The sequence below is a fragment of the Emys orbicularis genome, chromosome 9 (assembly GCF_028017835.1).
Source record: "Emys orbicularis isolate rEmyOrb1 chromosome 9, rEmyOrb1.hap1, whole genome shotgun sequence".
Taxonomy (NCBI): Eukaryota; Metazoa; Chordata; order Testudines; family Emydidae; genus Emys; species Emys orbicularis.
In genome coordinates this window covers 49601195-49621282 of record NC_088691.1, presented here as the reverse complement: position 1 = coordinate 49621282, position 20088 = coordinate 49601195, and the positions used below count along the sequence as shown (strand labels likewise).

At 45.1% G+C, this 20088-nt stretch overlaps 1 protein-coding gene across 1 annotated transcript in view; it reads right to left on the bottom strand.

Annotated features, from left to right (window-relative positions):
* FARP2 (FERM, ARH/RhoGEF and pleckstrin domain protein 2) overlaps window positions 1–5941 on the bottom strand; it is a 229590-nt gene extending 223649 nt beyond the window's left edge. The window contains exons 1-2 of the mRNA XM_065411292.1: window positions 5821–5941; window positions 5277–5343 (exon numbers count right to left, since the gene is read on the bottom strand). The gene's annotated coding sequence lies outside the window, so the exon portion shown is untranslated. The remainder of the gene's footprint in view (window positions 1–5276; window positions 5344–5820) is intronic.
* Window positions 5942–20088: the final 14147 nt, after the last annotated feature.

Here is a 20088-nt window from a genome sequence, read left to right as displayed (position 1 = left end):
CGCGTCTGGGCTGGCTGCCCAGCTGGTGCAATCCCGCCCAGACCCACAGTATTCTTGCCGGCAAGTTAAAGAAATACGGGCTGGATGAATGGACTATAAAGTGGATAGAAAGCTGGCTCCATATCTAGTTGGCAGCCGGTATCAAGCGGAATGCTCCAAGGGTCAGTTTTGTTCAATATCTTCATTAATGATCTGGAGGATGGCGTGGTTGCACCCTCACCAAGTTTGCAGATGACACTGAACTGGGAGGATAGATATGCTGGAGGATAGGGATAGGATACAGAGGGACCTACACAAATTAGAGGATTGGGCCAAAAGTAATCTGATGAGGTTCAACAAGGACAAGTACGGACTCCTGCACTTAGGACGGAAGAATCCCATGCACTGCTACACACTAGGGACTGAGTGGCTAAGCAGCAGTTCTGCAGAAAAGGACCTAGGGGTTACAGTGGACAAGAAGCTGGATATGAGTCAACAGCCTCTTGACTGTTGCCAAGAAGGCTAATGGCATTTTGGGCTGTATAAGTAGGAGCATTGCCAACAGATCGAGGGACGTGATCATTCCCCTCTATTCAGCATTGGTGAGGCCTCATCTGGAGTACTGTGTCCAGTTTTGGGCCCCACACTACAAGGCGGCTGTGGAAAAATTGGAAAGAGTCCTGCGGAGGGCAACAAAAATGATTAGGGGGCTGGAGCACATGACTTATGAGGAGAGGCTGAGGGAACTGGGATTATTTAGTCTACAGAAGAGAAGAAGGGGCGGGGGATTTGATAGCTGCTTTCAATTACCTGAAAGGGATTCCAAAAAGGATGGATCAAGACTGTTCTCAGTGGTACCAGATGACAGAACAAGGAGTAATGGTCTCAAGTTGCAGTGGGGGAGGTTTAGGTTGGATATTAGGAAAAACTTTTTCACTAGGAGGGTGGTGAAGCACTGGAATGGGTTACCTAGGGAGGTGGTGAAATCTCCTTCCTTAGAGGTTTTTAAGGTCAGACCTGACAAAGCCCTGGCTGGGATGATTTAGTTGGGGATTGGTCCTGCTTTCAGCAGGGGGTTGGACTAGATGACCTCCTGAGGTCCCTTCCAACCCTGATATTCTAGGATTCTATGACCTTCCAAATGCCCAGCCCAGGCTTTAAAGAACTCATCCCTAGGTAAGCTCTCAGTCAGTTATAGGGCCCCTTCTAAGCACAGAAGTCTTTGGAGTCACTGATGGAGATATGGTCAGCAAGACACCTAGGCTTTAGTCCATAAAGGACTTTATATATTAGAACTAAAACCCTGAATTGGAGTCACAATCGAACATAGCTGCCCATGAGGCATGCAAAGTGCCAGTATGACATAATCTGAGTTTCCCCAAAAAGTACCCCCAGTCTGGAAATGAACCACAGCTTGTCTTGGCCCCTATTCAGGCAGCATCCCTGACTAGTTATTATCAGGTAATTCACACTTAGCTTAGCCCCTCATAACAATTTCAATAGGACCTAAAGATTGCAAGCCATTTTAAGGATCAGAGGGCAGGTGCCTCGATAGGGGGTGAAGTTGCTACCCTGAAGTTGCTACCTCAAAGAGTCCCCCTCTCCCTCCCTTACCCATTCCACTCAAAGTTTACTAGGATAAACCATATGCTTACTTGTATCAGGTAATGACAACCCATTGCCTCCGATGAGAAATATGTACAGCAATATCATCCGCTAATCGATAACACTGGAGGTGGTAACATCTCAGACCCACTCCCAATGAAGACACTGAGAAGAATGGTGAGGAATAAGAGCACATGTGGCTGGCTCATGGGAATGAGTCCTGTTTTAGGGCTTTATTCCTGCAAGCCCCACTCCCCCCAACTGCATTATTTCTGCCAACAAAATTCATTTTAATACAGCCAACTGCAACATAATACACACCAGAACAAAGAACATGGGCTATGCCTGCAGAATAGGAGTGTCTTGAAAAGCAGCGAGTCAGAAAAGGACTTAGGAATCATGGATAACAACTTCAACATGAGTTCTCAGTGCATTGCTATGGCAAAAGGACTAACACAATAACCAGATATATATCAAGGGGAATATCAAGTAGAACTAGGGAAGTGAGCTTGCCTATGTACAAAGCATTTGTAAGACAGCTACTAGAATCCTGCATCCAATTCTGTGCCCACACTACAAGAAGCACGTGGAAATACTGGAGGGAGTTCAAAGAAGGGCCAAAAAATGATCATAGGGCTGAAAAACAAACCTTATAATATGATGCTTAAGGAGCTCAATCTATTCAGCTTATTGGAGAGAGAGTTGAGATGTGACTTTATCGCTGTGTCTAGGTAATCACACGTGGAAAAGATATCTGATAGTGAGGGGCTTTTCAATCTCCTAGACAAAGGCATAACAACAAGAGCCAATGGCTGGAAGCTGAAGTTATACAAACTCAACCTTGATATAAGACAGTTTCCTAGCAGTGAGTGAGATTAAATTTTGGAACACGTACCTCACAAAGGGAGGTACTGGACTCACCATTGCTTGGAGCCTTTAAAACAAGATTAAATATCTTTCAAGAAGATGTGCTTTAATCCAGCTTCTGGGAAAAATTCTATTGCCTGTCGGTGCAAGAGGTCAGGCTGGAGGGTTGTGGTGGTACCTTCTGGCCTTGGAGTCTAAGAATCCCCCTGTTCATTCCCTCCTTTCATGAGCCACAGAGAGAACAGGTAGCTCTGCATCACTCTCAGCATGCGCGTAACACTTGCAGCTCCACTTTAAGACAATGATTATAAACAAATTTCATACTTCTGGGTTTCAGTCAGTTGCCTCCAGGGGTCAAGAAGGAATTTTTTCTCTGATGCACAATTGGCCAGATATATTCTGGGATTTATTTATTTTATTTTTTTCACCTTCCACTGAGGCATCAGGCATTGACCACTGCTGAACATGGGACACCGGAGAGGGTGGACCGTGTTCTGAGGTGGTATAAAGAATATTCTCTTAAATGCTTAACTGGTGTCTCTCTCTCACATGCTCAGGGTTCAACTGATTTACAGATTTAAGGTTATGAAGGAGTTTTCCCTCAGGTCAGATTGGCAGGGACCTTGAGAAGTTTGTCACCTTCCTCCCCAGCATGGATCACCAGCTAGGCTCACCGGGTCACATCCCATCTAATCAATTTCCTGACACTGCAGGGGCCCCCGGCACTGACAGCATCTCAGTCTCTCCTGTTTTCTGCCTATGGCACACAACAATTCAGTCTTCTGAGGAGTGAAGTTTGGACTCAACACAGGAGTAACCAGGTACAACTGAATGGCCTGTGATATACAGGAGGTCATACTAGATCATCTAATGCTCCCTTCTAGCCTTAACCGGAATGTAATCGATTAAACCTTTCCCTGTGGTTGCCATGAAGTTGCCTATGTTCCCTTCTATTTTACCTTTTTTCTCCCCTTCCCTAATCTGTCCTCTCTACTGCTACCAACATTTAAAGTGGGGATTCCAGTACAACAATCGAATAAGTGATCAGTTATTAGGAAAGACACCAATATTTAACTTTAAAAACTATCAGTTAAGTGTTAAACTCATAACAAGTTACAAATTTGATATGTAGAAACACATTTTGCAGTAAGATGGTCAGCAGTAGCAGTAAACTCTGAAATACCATTTTCAATTAGATGTTTAGATAATGCTGTAAAGCATTCAGATACCATAGTGATAAGCACAGTATAAGTACAATACTTGGAAAACAAAATTTAAAATTTTACCTGGAAACAGATTTCCAGCTATACATAGTGAGAAGTGCTTCTGATTTTTTTTTTTAATTGCTGGACTCAAAATAAAACGTTGGTTTAAAAAAAAAAAAAAAGTAAGGATTTAAAATCTGAAGCAGTTTTTAAAATAAGAAAAAACTTGCAATCTGCCTTTAATTTTTATATTTAATTCAGAATGTAATTTCCAATTTTGAGCCACTAAATTATTAAACCATAACATTTTTTCTAGCTAAGAAATTTAAAGCTATTATAAAAACATCACAACTGCAAAACGGTTTAAATGTACAAGCAAAACAAACAAACAAAAAAACCACCCTTTTTGCAGTGGGTTAAAGGAACCTGTGGTGAATTTTCAAGCATAATTCCTGAAAAACATGTTACAAAGTGCTTTGCATCTCCCAGCTGGTTCATTTGGAACACACAAAACTTTTCCCACAAAGTCAGTATGAAAACATCACTATGATTTTGATACACATGGGCAGGAACTTTTTGAAGTATGTTCCATATTGCAATTTATTTTAAAATATTGTTTTGCAAGAAAATAAGCTACTATAAATGACAACTTGATTCTCTAGCACATATACATCTTACTCTTTCAAACAGACTATCAATATTTCTTCATTTTCTGTCTTACAGTGCAGAATAATGTCATAATTGCGCACTTTAAACAACTGTGACCCTTCTCTCCATAGGAGCCTCCAGAAGTTCAGCAGTAGGCAAAGCAATTACATATATATAATGCCCTTCATGCACAAGGATTACAGAACACACTGCAAACTTTTTTTCTAAACAGACCATGTATATTAAACTTAAGAAACAAGATACTGAACCAGAATTACAGTAATGAGCATATAGAGGTGACAATGTAATGATTTATATTAAAAAAAGGACTGACGTTTTGTACACAAGGGCTGCCACTACTTTTAACTGGCTGAGAGCTTAACCCTAAAAGCCAGTTAGAAGTGTTTAGAGTAGGGATGTAAATATCCTTTAAAATGTTAACTAACCATTTAAACGATTAAAATTATATTGTTTAACTAGTTAACAGATTAAAGGGAGAGGGGCTGGGGCCACGCCGGGGGTGGCCAGCCGGGGGGTTAATGGTTAGGGCGGGTTAACAGTAAGACTAATCCTTACCGGTTAACCATTTAATATTTGACATCCCTAATTTAGAGTGTAATAAAAGAAGCTTCTATAACAATGAAATGCACTCAACTTTTTTGTTGTGTGTGGGGTTGTTGTTTTTTGGCGGTGTGTGTGTCTGTGTGTGTTTTAAAGTTTCAAAAACTAGTCAGAGAGCAAGTGAACATTTCCATAGGACATATCCCAAAGGAGCTGGCACCAGCTAGTGTTAGCTGCCCACCCATGATCAGGGAAGATCATGGCATACCTAACTTTCAGCAGCCAGACAAGGAAAAACTGAGATGCTGCCACTGTCACGGGTACGGAGAGCTTGTTTATGAACATGTCTCTGGCTCTCCCCACCCCCACCCAGCTTGTGGGCCGTAACTACAGGACAGATAAGAGGAGCACCTTTCTCCACGCACAGAAGGCAGTGGGCACCATCTGTTCCGGCACACCCTCGGCTTGCTGGCTCTACCTGTTCCATGGGGGAAAAGAAAGGGGCACCGTGGGCAAGGAAAGCAGCTGCAGGGCCGGTTCCCGTGCGGCCCCCCGGGAGCGCAGGAGCTGTCACGGCGGGCAGAGTCCCCAAGCGCTACTCGACCCGTAGGGACCACCCCTCGGGCTCCGGGACAGAGCTCGCCCCCCCCCCCACACACACGGGGGGGGGGCGGGACAGAGGCTCGCTCTCGGCCCCCATGGCCCTATGAGCCCCACATCCCCCCTCGGCTGCGGGAGCAAGAGAAACCAGCTCACCCCACCCCCGGAAGGGCCGAAGAGAGGGAGGAGCAGCCCGGCTGTTGGGCACAGACCCGCGTGGCCCCTACTCAGGGCCAGAGCCCCGCCAGGTCTCCGAGCTCAGTCGCCCCGAGCGGGCGGTGGCTTCCCCACCCCGCAGCGTCCCAGCGCTCCCGGACCCCAACCCCCACTGTCTGCACAGCCCCCCGCAACCTACCGCGCGCCTGCCTCACACGCCGCCGTTTCCAACAGTCCGCGCTGGCTCGCGTGCCCGCCCTGGATCCCGGCCCTTGCTCTCGCGCACTCGCTCCTCAGGCGGCCATCACAAGCCCAGCCGCAGTCCCAGCGGACCCAGCCCTAATTGGCCAGCACCGACCCCGAGATCTAGTGGGACGGGGCGGAGCCACACCCGCGCTTCCCACAAGTTGGGAGGCCGGAACTTGCCAATTGGCCCTTTACAAGCCCACGTAGGCGGGGCCGAGCACAGCGGACAGCCAGGGGCTGCTGGCGAGAACCCTTGGCCAGAGCACAGGCCGGGGGCAGCAGGAGGTGCAGGTTTTAGTCCAGGCCCTGGCTGGAGTGGCTGCCACCCTCCTTCTGTGCTGGGGGAATAGTTAGAGCCCAGCTGTGTGGGGACAGTTAGTGGGACAGCTGAGCGAGCAATGAGATTAATGCCAGGCTAGGTACCACACCCACTAGCCTGCCCATTTCGCTCCTAGTTTGTGTGGTGCTGGCCCCACGCAGGCTACAGAAAAGGGACTGTGTGGCCACGGCCTTGCTGCAGTGCCATGGAGCTGGGCCTTACAACCCAGCAACAGCAGGCAAAGCAGTGATGTTTAAACCTCAGTGCCCCTTTAGAAGATGTAGCCACTCTTAGCTACCTACCACAGTCTGCCTTTCTTCTGGTTGCCCTGGTTCCCTCTCCCTGTAGAAATAAACACAGAATTTGTTAAAGTTAAAACAAAAGTTAAGCGTGTGAATCCAAGCTGTATGTTTGGCTTCTATAAGCCTGCTCTATCTGTTCAATCCCACTTTCTTAAGTGCAATGTTAGTTATCCCTCTGAAGCTCTTAAGATTTCACAGTCCGCTTTAAATAGACACGTTTATGCAACACCCATTGACATGTTTGTGTCTTTGTCAAATTACAAATATGCCTTAACCACAAACCTACAATCTGATCCACATGCACAGACCCTTCCTTGCACACAGAGTAAGATTTAAGTTAATAGGGCTTTATGTGGACACTGGAGTCTGGCCCCGTGAATAAGACAGCAGGTTCAGGGCCTTACAGATCTCACACCCTAAGAACCAATCTAATGCCACTCAAAAGGATGGAGGTATGGCATACTCATTGATACATAAGCAAGAAAGATATTCCTGATAATGAAAGAGTATCTAGAACACCTATTCCAGTATGGAGGACTATTTTTTCTCCTAGGTGGCTCCATTTAATGCATTTCCCTATCACTTTCAAATATGCATAAGCAGTATGTACTTTTCCAGGGTGAGGGCTTAAAGCTGCTTTTAAAAATGTTTAGCCTTTCCTGCCAATATTAAAAGGCAGTTGGCTTGCTGGGAAGGGTGTAGCCTATTAGGGGGGAAATTAGTTCAAATGCAATGTAGATGAAGAGGAAACCCACAGGAGTTGAGGAATCCAAGAAACTGGCAATCCTATTTGCAAAGATATACCATGGGGTTATTATTCAAATATCCAATAGATCCTAGATTCAGCCAGTAAACAAAAATCCTGAAATACGTGTTTTGCTTCCAACAAAACATAACATTAAAAGTTGTGTGTGTTATTCAGCTTTTTCATGCACACTAATATGCTTGTTTCAAAAGGTGAATACTACAATTTGGGACCTTGGTGCTGTGATGGAGCCTTGTTGATTTCAAACTCCACCCACTTGGTGCCCCATGAGGGGTCAGGGCCTTATTCCTTCAGACAGTGGCCAGCAACAAAAACTTCACCCACCCTTCGCCTAATAGCATTTTTCTATATGATAGGGTGATCTAACCAGGTTCTACCCTTAACCAGGAAGTAAAGGTAATAGGAATAAGAGAAACAAATGGGGGTTAAAGACAAAGGAAATGCTGAGAATAACCTTGCATTGTCTCCCGGAGACCCGCTGTAGTTCCCAGTTATAGAAATAGAAAACCCACACATACAATGTAAGATTTGTTTAATGTAAACCATGTACCAAACAAAATAGACATTACGGCTCCTTTGGCCTGGAGAATCTTCAGTTATCTCCCCATCATTGGTCTAATAAAAGGAAAACCACAAATTGTATTTGACAGTTCCTAAGCAGAAATAAATGCACCACTGCCATCTCCCAGAAAATCTAGCACAAAACAAGAGATACACATAATTAATGTGTCCATACACAACTCGAATTGAACTGAGAAATCACCTTTTTCGAGTGGCCTCTGTATATTCCTGCTCATGGGATGCGGCCACCAGGAGCAGCTTAGACAGTGGCAGTTTAACTAGTAGTGGGCCGCTGGAACATTCACACACTCCTTCCATCCCTCCCCTCAGCGTTCGTGAACATTCTGAGGGTGAAGTACTCCAGTCACCTCAGTTCCTTCCTACTGTGTCTAGTTGACTGTTCAGGAACTGCTCCATTATGCTTCAGCTGGATCCTTTTCTTCAGTGCCTTTTAGACTGGGAAAGTTTTAAGTCAGAGTTTACACTAAGAACAAAAAAAATTATCTAAATAGCTTAGCTTAGGTTTTTAGACATAGTTCAATACCATCAACTTTGATTCCAGGAATGTGGATCCAAAGATCTGTGGATTGCCACGGGCACGCAGGGGCGAAAGAAAATGCAGGCCTGTTATTTACCAGGCTGCACGTGGCAATAGACTATATTGGTAAGGGATGCAAGGAGAGTATGGGTCACGATGCAAACTGCAGACACACACACACACACACAACTAAAATTAATCAATTTAAAGTTTTATTGGGGATAATTACAAGGGGTAAGGGAGCAGCGTTTGATTAGCTAATAGAGTTAATGAAACTTAAAATACACAATGACTAAAATATCTACTAACAATATTTATAAACAAAGATGCAGCAATTAGTAATAACTGATACTTACAAATACAAACCAACGCATAACGACCGGCAAACGTAGAAACTCTGTTTGAAACACGTGAGCTGAGAGAGAGGCTTCGAGGTGATCAGGCTCGGTTACGGGTGTACACAGGATACACAGGATTCGTTTTTCTTTCTCCTCTCCCTGCCTGCACATGGCAGGCAGCCCATAAAGTACCAACTATGACATCATAGAAGTGTCATAGGGGACGTGGCCCAAAACCTGTTTGTGTTCGTTTCTGATTGGCACAAGCAAAGTTTACACCAAGTAGGGGAGCAGATGCCTCAAAGTCTGGCTTCGCCCCCAAAAGGTGAGGAAATGCATATTGCTTTAGAATGCGTGCAACACTGAATGACAAAAGAAGAGGCCAGGGCAATACCGGTATGGGCAAGTTTTACAGGATGCAGACAGGAACTCATCTCAACATGCCCCCGTGCCCTGGCCGAAATAGTTAGGCCGAAAACCTAAACTTCCGAGTCCGACTCCTCATCCCCACCTACGAGGGGATGCGCTTCGGGGGTGGAAGCGATGTAGGCCGAGGCAACAAACTTGTGAATGCAGGCTTTAATGAAGGCACATCCGAGACAGAGAAGAGCGAGCCCAACTAGAAGGGACACAAACAGGGATTGGAAATAGGATTTGTAGGGCGCAAGGCCAAGCCAATCGAGCCATGACCAAAACTGGAAGGACTCTCGTGACTCTCGGACAGTAGAGCTCAACGTTTGCAGGTCTTTAACAATTGAGGACAAATTAGGAGAAATAGAAGGCAAAGAAACGCAGCATTTATCAGCAAAGTCGGGATATACTTCAGCAAATTTAGTACAAAATGAGGAAGATTGTAACAAATATTGAATCATTAATCTATTTTGAATACTATACTGAACAAGGGAATTTAACTGCTGATTAATTAAGGAGAGGCCCTTGCCCGTAGTATTAGCAAGCATTTCAATAGCAAGGGATTGAAACAGCACTTGATCACGTAACATCATATAACCAACAGGGTTAAAACTAACAATAGAGGAGGCGAGGGAGGAAGCTGCTGTTTGCAAACGAGTCCAAAAAGAGTGGGTACTACGATGGTGTCGGTGGCTAGATGGCAAGGTATAAATACCTCCGCCCTGTAGATACAGGGTGCCAATGGTGCATATACCCCGGGGATTGGGAGGAAGCACAGCAAATGCAACATTACCGCAAATCCAAAAATGACCGGGTCTTAAGGAAGAAACTGTGGTATGGCTCCACCCATTATTGGTTACAGAATAAAAGCTGGATGCACGATTGATACATGCAGCCTCAGCATGATGCATATGCTGGGCATGAAACAGATACGTATGTGTTATGGAGGTATAGAAGGTTCCAAAAAAAATATTATAATTAAGACGATAAGAACAATTAATGGGAGGGGGATAGGTAAAATTAAGAGTGGGTTTAGTTAGGGAAGTATTAGCATAAGAGAAACTCCACATAGAACAATTAGAATAAGTACCAACCCAAGTAGGGGCTGGGGTTAAACTATTACCAACAAAAACCCAACAATGAGATGCTGGAACTCTAATACTCTCAATTAAAGGAAAGCTATGATCACTTCGACCTGAAGCATTAAGAACTGGAAACACATATGAATTAAATTGTGAAGAACAATTATTCCAAACACTAGAAGCAGCCCACTGCACATAGGGGGAAGAACAATTCACACTAGAAATATTAAATGAAGAAAAATTATAAACTATTGGTACAAATTGAAAGGGTAATGGATATTTAGGTGAGAGCTGAGTGGAGCAAACAAGACAATCTTCTGGACTCAGCGCTGACAGGGACTGGTTTCCGCTGACCTCCTGCACCCAGTAGGCGGCGAACCAGGTTTGTAGTCCACCTTCTCCTAAGGGCTCCGTGGGCAAAGATGTTGTGAGGGAGAGCAGCATAACCTGTAAAACAGAATAATACAAGCCCTGCTCAGGGGCATTAGTTTGTTTATTAAGAACTACATTTGCTGAGCCAGTTATGATGAACTAGCTTGTCACCGGGGGTACTTGTAGCCACTAAGTAGGTGTTAGGGTACTTGCCGGCCCGGAGAATGGTGGCTTTTATAGGTTCTCGATGGCCAGAGGCTTGGGGTTCTGTAAGCCAAACCAGTTGGCCGGTGTTAAACACGGGGGACCAAGGCGGCTTAGGTGTAGGTGAAATGTGAGGCCAGCGAGAGTAACTTTTGTTGAGTGCGATAAGTACCAGGGGTAAAAATGAGCTCCAGTTTCTAATAAAAAGGAGGTGGGGGTGTCACCGTTAACTAACAGGGTGGCGTATGGGCGTTCATCATTGGGATCTTTAATTTGGGCCGGGCAGCATCCGGCCCCTATTCGTTTTTTGACCTAACATAGTCCTCCCAATTTTTCCAGCCTAGCTGTTCGGCTATATTTTGCTGCTCTTGGTCTGACATTTTACGCAGGGCTTCTTTGGGGATTCCTTTGTTAAGAAGGAAGCCAAATCGTGCCCGTTCAGCTTTAGTTCGCTCAGGATATTTTTGGGGATTAAACTGACTCTTTGGAGGGTCTTTTGGTGGCGAATCAACTGGGAGGACAACAGGCGGGGGCGGCAGTGACAACTTAATTTTACTAACTACTTCAAATAATGTTAAGATGGATCTGCGAACAGCCGCATGCAAGTGCAGCATGGCACCGGTGTCAGCTCCAGGGGCAGCTTCTAATGCTAAATCAACTGCCTCTGCTGAGACAGGAATTTGGGTGGGATCAGTAACATGTATAAAGGGTGTGGCCACCAATTGCTGTTGAACAGTTAAATTAAGTGGGTTTTGTAGTGGATCCCACAGGGCTATGGAAGCTCCTGCGATTGCCCATATTAAATCATGTGGAGTAACTAAGGCTCCCGGGGGGATATACAATCCTTTAAAACTGCCTTGCATTGCTAAAATGGCAGCTGCCGGGGTGGTAAGTGGCCAAATGCGATTATTTAATAAAGCATGACCCAGGAAGCCTCGTGCCCAATTGGCCGTTTTGGCTAAGATGCCAGCCTCCTCACGGTCCACCCATTCTGCTCCGTGTTCTAAGGCTAGCCGCCCGACCCAAACCATTGGTGCCTCATCGGCTTTTCGTTGCGTTTCCTTTAAAAACTCTTTAAGTTCGGCCTTAGTACGTGTTCGCAGTTCAGTAACCTGCGTGGTGTTGCCTGTTTGTGCATCTGTTTTAGTTTTAGTTATCGCAATAGGCAAAGCTTCTGCTACAGTTTCAGATTCAGTAAATTCTGGGGCTGTTGGCAGAGCTGGACACAGAGGAGCTTCATATGGGGGTGGCAAAATTTTCTGAGAGGGACTTGGGGAGGGGGAGGTAGTGATGGGCTCTACCTTTTCTGTCTTCTCCTCATTATCATCTTTAGGAGAGCCTGGGGCTGCCTGTTTAGCTGCAAACATTGTGCCCCCGTGGAGGACAGAGCACAGATCGAGGGCCTTACATATCATGCTAAACAGGACGGTGGAAACATCCTCAGATTTATATTCATCGGGTCGCAATTTTTTGGTTTTCTTAATTAAATTTAATTCTTTTATCATCTGGCATAATAATTTGTGTGCCGGATCAGCAGGTATTACCCGAGGTGGGGGAATCAATTTGGAAACGGTACCTCCGGATTTTCTAACAATACGGCTACACTCTCTCCAAAGCTGAGAGGGATCTGCAGCACCGAGGTTCTCCACAGCCTCCGTGCACTGAGGCTGTAGGGAACAATCGGCTGGCTGACACCTAAAGCTTGGGTGGCACCGAAGGAGGCATCCCATATCTGCCAGGGTTAATGGTACAGTATAGCCTTTTAGAGTTTTACCCGAGCCAAGGGAACAGATCCATTCTATTTTTGGATCAGTCGAATTTTGGCTAGTAAAAAGGTGAAACTGCAAATGTTGGAACTGTTCAGTTTCATCATCTGCGCGGTCTGCAGCGTGCCACGGGCATGGCCCAACTCCCTTGCATCCTGTTCGTGACGCCATGTGGATTGCCACGGGCACGCAGGGGCGAAAGAAAATGCAGGCCTGTTATTTACCAGGCTGCACGTGGCAATAGACTATATTGGTAAGGGATGCAAGGAGAGTATGGGTCACGATGCAAACTGCAGACACACACACACACACACAACTAAAATTAATCAATTTAAAGTTTTATTGGGGATAATTACAAGGGGTAAGGGAGCAGCGTTTGATTAGCTAATAGAGTTAATGAAACTTAAAATACACAATGACTAAAATATCTACTAACAATATTTATAAACAAAGATGCAGCAATTAGTAATAACTGATACTTACAAATACAAACCAACGCATAACGACCGGCAAACGTAGAAACTCTGTTTGAAACACGTGAGCTGAGAGAGAGGCTTCGAGGTGATCAGGCTCGGTTACGGGTGTACACAGGATACACAGGATTCGTTTTTCTTTCTCCTCTCCCTGCCTGCACATGGCAGGCAGCCCATAAAGTACCAACTATGACATCATAGAAGTGTCATAGGGGACGGGGCCCAAAACCTGTTTGTGTTCGTTTCTGATTGGCACAAGCAAAGTTTACACCAAGTAGGGGAGCAGGTGCCTCAAAGTCTGGCTTCGCCCCCAAAAGGTGAGGAAATGCATATTGCTTTAGAATGCGTGCAACACTGAATGACAAAAGAAGAGGCCAGGGCAATACCGGTATGGGCAAGTTTTACAGGATGCAGACAGGAACTCATCTCAACAAGATCAAGCAGCTAGAATCTAAGAGACATGACTCACCCCCTTTGGTTTTCCCAGCATCCGATGCACACACAAGATGCTTGGCATGTTTTGGAAAAGTAAACTCCATCAAGTTGTTTGACATGTTCACTTTTCATTCAGAAGGCTTGTAAAGAGAGGCAGACCAGGCTACAAGCAATAGTGCTGAAGGAGGCACTGAGAGCTAAGCCAGATGGATCCAACATTCTTAAAGGATCCAAGGGATTACTCCAAGAAAACTGACTCCAAACAAGGATCTGAAATTTGTGGATTGCATGCCTAAGAGCCGACACTCCTCAATGCATAGGTGCTGGAACTAGGAGTGCTGGGGGTGCTGCCGTACCCCCTGGCTTGAAGTTGTTTCATCATGTACATGGTTTGCAGTTTGGTTCAATGGCTTTCAGTACCCCCACTATACAAATTGTTCCAGCCTCAGTGGTGCTGGCCTTTGTATCCAGAGCCAATCCACAAGGCATGTGTCATTGGATCCATATGTTCCTGATCCAGCCAAGGAACAGATGATCAAAAGAGGCAGAAGGCATTCCTTAGATATATCACATCTGATTGCTCCAGATCCACGTCCTTCAGATCTAAAGATTAGACAGAAGGACAGTTTGCATTCTAAGAAAGAAGCTTTGTCTTTTGTTTTGAGCACCAGTTCTGAACTTTCACACCACAGATAAGTGATTTGGATGCATATCCTTCTCAAAGCTCACTTCCAGCTTTTTTACACAAAGATGCTTTATGGAAGATAGAATCAGTTCCAGTCATACATAAGGACAGTTCTCCCTTAGAGGAGAGAAGATGTATGGCTGATATTCACAGATCTCCAATTCCTCTTCTACCTAAGACTTATTCTGGTTCTCTGAGCAAAGCACTCATCTTTCTTGGAATTACAACCTAGACCTCTGCTATCTTACTTACCATTGGGGACAGAACAGAGATCCAATCTGCAAATCAGACTTCAATCAGGAACAGGTTCCACAGCATAAAGGAAGACTGCCCATTAGGAGAGAGTATGAGGATCCCCCATCAGTAAAAATTTTACCACCCAAATCCAACCACAGAATTCTGGACAGAAGTGTAAGTTCCACTGTGGATAAGACAGCCATATTGGCTCTCTCCAGGACACTTCCATGAACCTCAATTTTATGCAAGAAATTCTTCTTCACTTGCCAGTGCCAAGGAAGAGTGTTTTCATCTGGACTATAAATACGTCCTCAGATTTGATGCGATGCTTAAGTGTTGCAACCCAGTCTCTTTACTTCCTTTCCTTACCCCTTTTGAAGACTGACTGTCCCAATTTTACAAATGGTAAGCAATAGCTTCAGATAGATGGCTCAAAACCCTACCTCCTTCCAACTCCCCACTTCCCATTTCAGGGATCCTTTTCACTAGAGACTGAGGTTCTCTCCTTGCTACAAATAGGCACTATAGAGGATCTACCCAATATACTCAAGGGAAAAGGGTTCTACTCAAGGCACTTTCTAATCCTAATAAAGGACGGGGGTCTCTGTCCAACACCACAACTCAGCTTGCTCAGAGCGAGGCTCAACTTCAATGTAAAGGTGGAGAAGAAAGCGCTATAAATGGCAAATCAGAGACAGCAGCCAAAAATATTAAACGAGACAATCCTAAAAGTGAACATTTCCAAGGAAGACTGGAGTCTCATAGATAGCTACGACGAGGACTATAAAAACTTCGCTGATAAGTTGAGGCAATGCGAGAAATTAGCTGAAAAAGAAAGACTGAAAAGAGCGAAGGGAAGAATCTCGAAGGAAACAAGGAACTTGCTAGAGAAGCAGAGGAATATAAAGCAAAATGATAGTGACAAACTCGAGTGCTCCCTCCTCTGCAAGCTGATAAGAAGACGACTAAAGGAGGACTTTGAAAAGTACCAAAATAGCCGAAAACACTATCAAACTACAGAAAATGCTGTGAGAACTTGACACAAAAAACAGCCAAGTCGGACTGAAAATGAACCACTCTAAAACGAAATTTATGCGGTCTGATGCCTTGCCAAAAGCCCAAATAATAGTCAAGGGAGAACAAATAGAAGAAGTTGAACAATACATCTATTTGGGCCAAGAAATTAACATGCGCCATGATCAGGAAGGCGAACTCTCGCGAAGAAAGAAAGCTGGTTGGTGCACATTCAATTCTATCAAGGATGTCCTCCAAGGAAAAATCAACAAGGCAACAGGTGCCAACCTCTTTAACTCAACAGTACTGCCGACAATGTTGTACAGCAGTGAAACATAGGCGCTGACAAAGATAGAGGAGCAACAACTGTCTGTCACGAAGACGGTGATGGAAAGAAGAATTCTGGGGATTTTAATCAATGACTGAGTCCCCAATGAAGTGATCAGACAGCAGAGTGGAGTGCAGGATGTCATTGTTGAAAGCAGATACAGTAAAATGCAATGGGCTGGGCATAGAATTAGGCTCACTGATAATTGATGGACTACAGCTGTTGCTGAGTGGTACCCACGGGAACTAAAATGACCACTCAGCCGACTTCCAAAGAGATGGGAAGATTTTATTGCAAAAAGGCATGGCCGCACATGGAGAAGGAAGGCCAGGATACGAGAAGAATGGAAGATGTGTTGTGATTGGCCCAAACTATATGAGGGCTTGTCATAAATATAAAGGGAAGGGTAACAACCCTTATGTATTCAGTAACATAAAATCCCTCTGGAGCGGGGTGGTCACCCTGCTGCGGCCCTGAAGGGGTTAAAACAGCCCTGGGGAGCCAATAGTAAAAGCAGCCCTGGAAAGGGCTGTGGCTGGGAAAAGGAGTGAAAGCACCTGAGTAGCTGACCACAGATGTGGCCAGCTCAATTAGGGCTCAGCTGGCCCTGATAAGAGGGTTGGGGGCCAGGAGCTGAAGGAGTCTCTCTCCATCCCTGGAGGGAGAGGGCCTCGCTGCTGGGGAACATACGGTACCTGAAACTGGAGCAGTGCTGGGGAATAGGGCAAGGGAGCTGGGGAGCTCCAGCCTGGTAAACCCCCAGGCTGCAGGCCTTGGTGAAGGCCTACACAGGTACTGGGGTTGCAGAGGTGCAGCCCGGGGTTAGGCAGAGGCAGCTGGTCCAACCTCCTTGCCGGTGATGAGTGGCTATGACAGACTGCAGTCTGCCCCAGTGAACGGGGGCTAGATGGTGACTGGCAGTAGCCACTGAGGCAAGGTGGGTTTAGAGGGTTGGGGGTTCCCCTGGGAGGGGAGACCCAGAGTGAGGGGGTACTGTTGGGGCAGAACCCCAAGGTAAAGGGCACCAGGGTCTGGGAGGGACACGGGGCCTGATGCAGGCGAGCCACCGGCCTGCAGAGGGCACTCCGGGCTGGAATCGAGCTAATTCCAAGGACAACCAGCAGGAGGCGCCGCGCCGGTGAGTCATCACTTCGCTACACCCTCCTGGCCAGAGGTACAGAATCCCCTTACCTGTAAGGGGTTAATCAGTTCAATTAACCTAGTTGGCACCTGACCAAAAGGACCAATGGGAAAAGAAGATACTTTCAAATCTGCGGTGGGTGGGAGGGTTTGTTTGTGCTCTCTTTGTTTGTTTCCCTCTCGGACAGAGAGAGAGACCAGGGCAGGAAAAAACATCTCCTAAAAACATACCTGAAATGAGCTTCTAAGATTACAAAAACTGTAAGTAAAGCAAGGAAATGCATTAGATTATCTTTTGTTTTAGCTTGTAAATTTTCCCTATGCTAAGAGGTAGTTTTATTCCTGTTTTTTGTAACGATGAAGTTGAGTCCAGAGGGGAGTCCTCTGTGTTTTAAATCTTTTATTACCCTGTAAAGTTACCTTCCATCCTGATTTTGCAGGTGTGATTCTTTTACTTTTTTCTTTATAATAAAGTTCTTCTTTTAAGAACCTGATTGATTTTTAGTGTCCTAAAAACCAAAGGGTTTGGTCTGTGCTCACTTTGTTAACCTATTGGTTGATATATTATTCTCAAGCCTCCCCAGGAAAGGGGGTGAAGGGCCTTGGGGGGATATTTTGGGGGATAGGGCTCCAAGTGGCCCCTCCCTGAATGTTTGTTTAAATCACTTGGTGGTGGCAGCAATACCGTCCAAGGACAAGGAAAGGAATTTGTGCCTTGGGGAAGTTTTTAACCTAAACTGGTGGAATATAAGATTAGGGGGTCTTTCGTGTGGGTCCCCACATCTGTACCTCAGAGTTCAGATTGGGGAGGGAACCCTGAGAGGGCTGAAGGACCTATCGATCAAGGTGATCAAGGTGTTATACACAATGACTCCAAGATCTCTGGCTTGAGTGGTAACAGCTAATTTAGACCCCATCATTTTGTATGTATACTTGGGATTAGGTTTTCCCAATATGCATTACTTTGCATTTATCAACGTTTAATATGATCTGCCATTTTGTCATCAAATTACCCAGTTTTGTGAGATCCCTTTGTAACTATGGAATCAGCATTGGACTTAACTCTCCCAAATAATTTTGTATTGTCTGCAAATTTTGCCACCTGTTCACTCTCTTTTCCAGATAAATAATGTATATGTTGAACAGCACAGGTCCAGTACAGGTTCTTGGGGGACCCTGCTATTTACCTCTCATCATTCTGAAAACTGATCCACTTTGTTTCCTATATTTTAACCAGTTACTGATCCATGAGAGACCTTCTCTCTTATCCCATGACTTTTTAGTTTGCTTGAGAGCCTTTGTGAGGGACCTTGTCAAAGGCTTTTTAAAAGTCCAAGTACACTATATCCACTGGATCCCCCTTTGTCCACATGCTCATTGACTCCATCAGAGAATTCTCAGAGATTGGTGAGGCATGATTTCCATTTACAAAAGCCATGTTGACTCTTTCAACATATGGTATTTTACCTCTGTCTTATAATTTTGTTCTTTATTACAGTGTCAATCAATTTGCCTGGTATTGAAGTTAGGTTTACTGGCCTGTAATTGCCAGGATTGCCCCTGGAGCCTTTTTTTAAAAATAGGCCTTACATTAGCTACCCTCCAGTTGTCTGGTACAGAGGCTGATTTAAGCAATAGGTTACATTCCATAGCTGTTAGTTCTGCAACTTCATACTTCAGTTCCTTGAGAACTCTTGGGCAAATACCATCTGGTCCTGGTGACTTATTACTGTTTAATTTATCAATTTGTTCCAAAACCCACCTTTAATGGCACCTCAATCTGGGACAGTTCCTCAGATTTGTCACCTAAAAAGCATGACTCAGGTGTGAGGATATCCCCTACATCCTCTGCAGTGAAGACTGATGCAAATAATTCATGTAACTTCTCTGCAACAGGAGTTGCAGCAGAAAAGGAAGCTGTGTAAGCACCATACAGACATCCTTCTGCAGAATTGGCCCATTACAGAAAAGAATGCACAGTTGGAGATCCTGGAGGCTCATGCTAGTCCACCAGGCAATAGCTTGTCACAGTTGGAGCTCCGGGATTTGGGTCTTAGCTGGTGGGTCAAGTCGTCATCTTCTTGATTATCTGCCAAACTCCCTGGGGCTGGTGAGAATCGACTGGTTCACAAGTGGGATCTGGGAAAGAACTGAGGTGGCTGGAACACCACACCTTTGTTTATAGCCTGTTCATGAACGCTAAAGAGAGAAGTATGTGAGCACTCCAATGGGCTCTGCGAGTTACAGTTACACTATCTAAGGCCAGGTCCACACTAAAACTTTAAGTCGACCCAGGTACATCACTCAGCAATGTGAAAAATCAACACCCCGGAGCTATGTGGTTAAGCCAACCTAACCCCCGCTGTAGACAGTGCTAGACTGACAGAAAAATTCTTTAGTCGACCTAGCTACTGCTTCCTGGGAGATGGATTAACTACAGTAAGGGGAGAACCCCTCCTGTCGTTGTAGTGAGTGTGTCTACACTGAAGTGCTACAGTACAGCAGTTTAAGTGCACAGCCTCAGCTGCAGCCAGTTGGCACAACCCATGAGTGTGAATTTGTAGAGTCCATCTTGAAAAACTCCCTTAAAAGAAAAACACAGCAACAATTAAAGAGATGAAACAATCATTAAAAAGCAAATTCCTTAGAAGTGTCAACACCCTGCTGCTTACACAAACTAGTGTAATTTCCTAAGCTCCAACTGTCTAGTAATGAGAAGGCACTAAATAAAATTCTGTTTATAATTGCATCCACATACTCAGTGCATGGGTTTCTCAGTTCTGCCTATTGTTAGCCATTTTGCTCACCACTGAAGCAGAAAACTTGGATCTCCCGAACACGTACTATAGGTTCATGATGGCATGTGGAGTTTAGCTGGACACAGAGCTATTAAATTGAGACAAATTCACCTAATATCAGCCTGTCTCTTGCCAAAATCACTTTTCTGATGTGGAAAGCAGGGCTGGGGGATAATCAGGAGACACTTTACAGATAGTTAATGTTAAAGCTGTGTTCAGTGTTATCCGGTCTTATCCTTCTCCTAACCATATCCTCTTCACTATTACCTTAGCTTCTGCAGCACACTGCCTCAATTTAAGTATTTTGCTCCCCATTCTCTCCCCGCCCTCCTCCCCCTGAAAGTGTTTCCATGCACATTAGCAGGAGTTATTTTACAATACCCAGACACTTGCGATCATCTCCTGGCCCTTGATTTTAAAGCCAGCATACCTGTTTCAGTACTGCTGCCTTG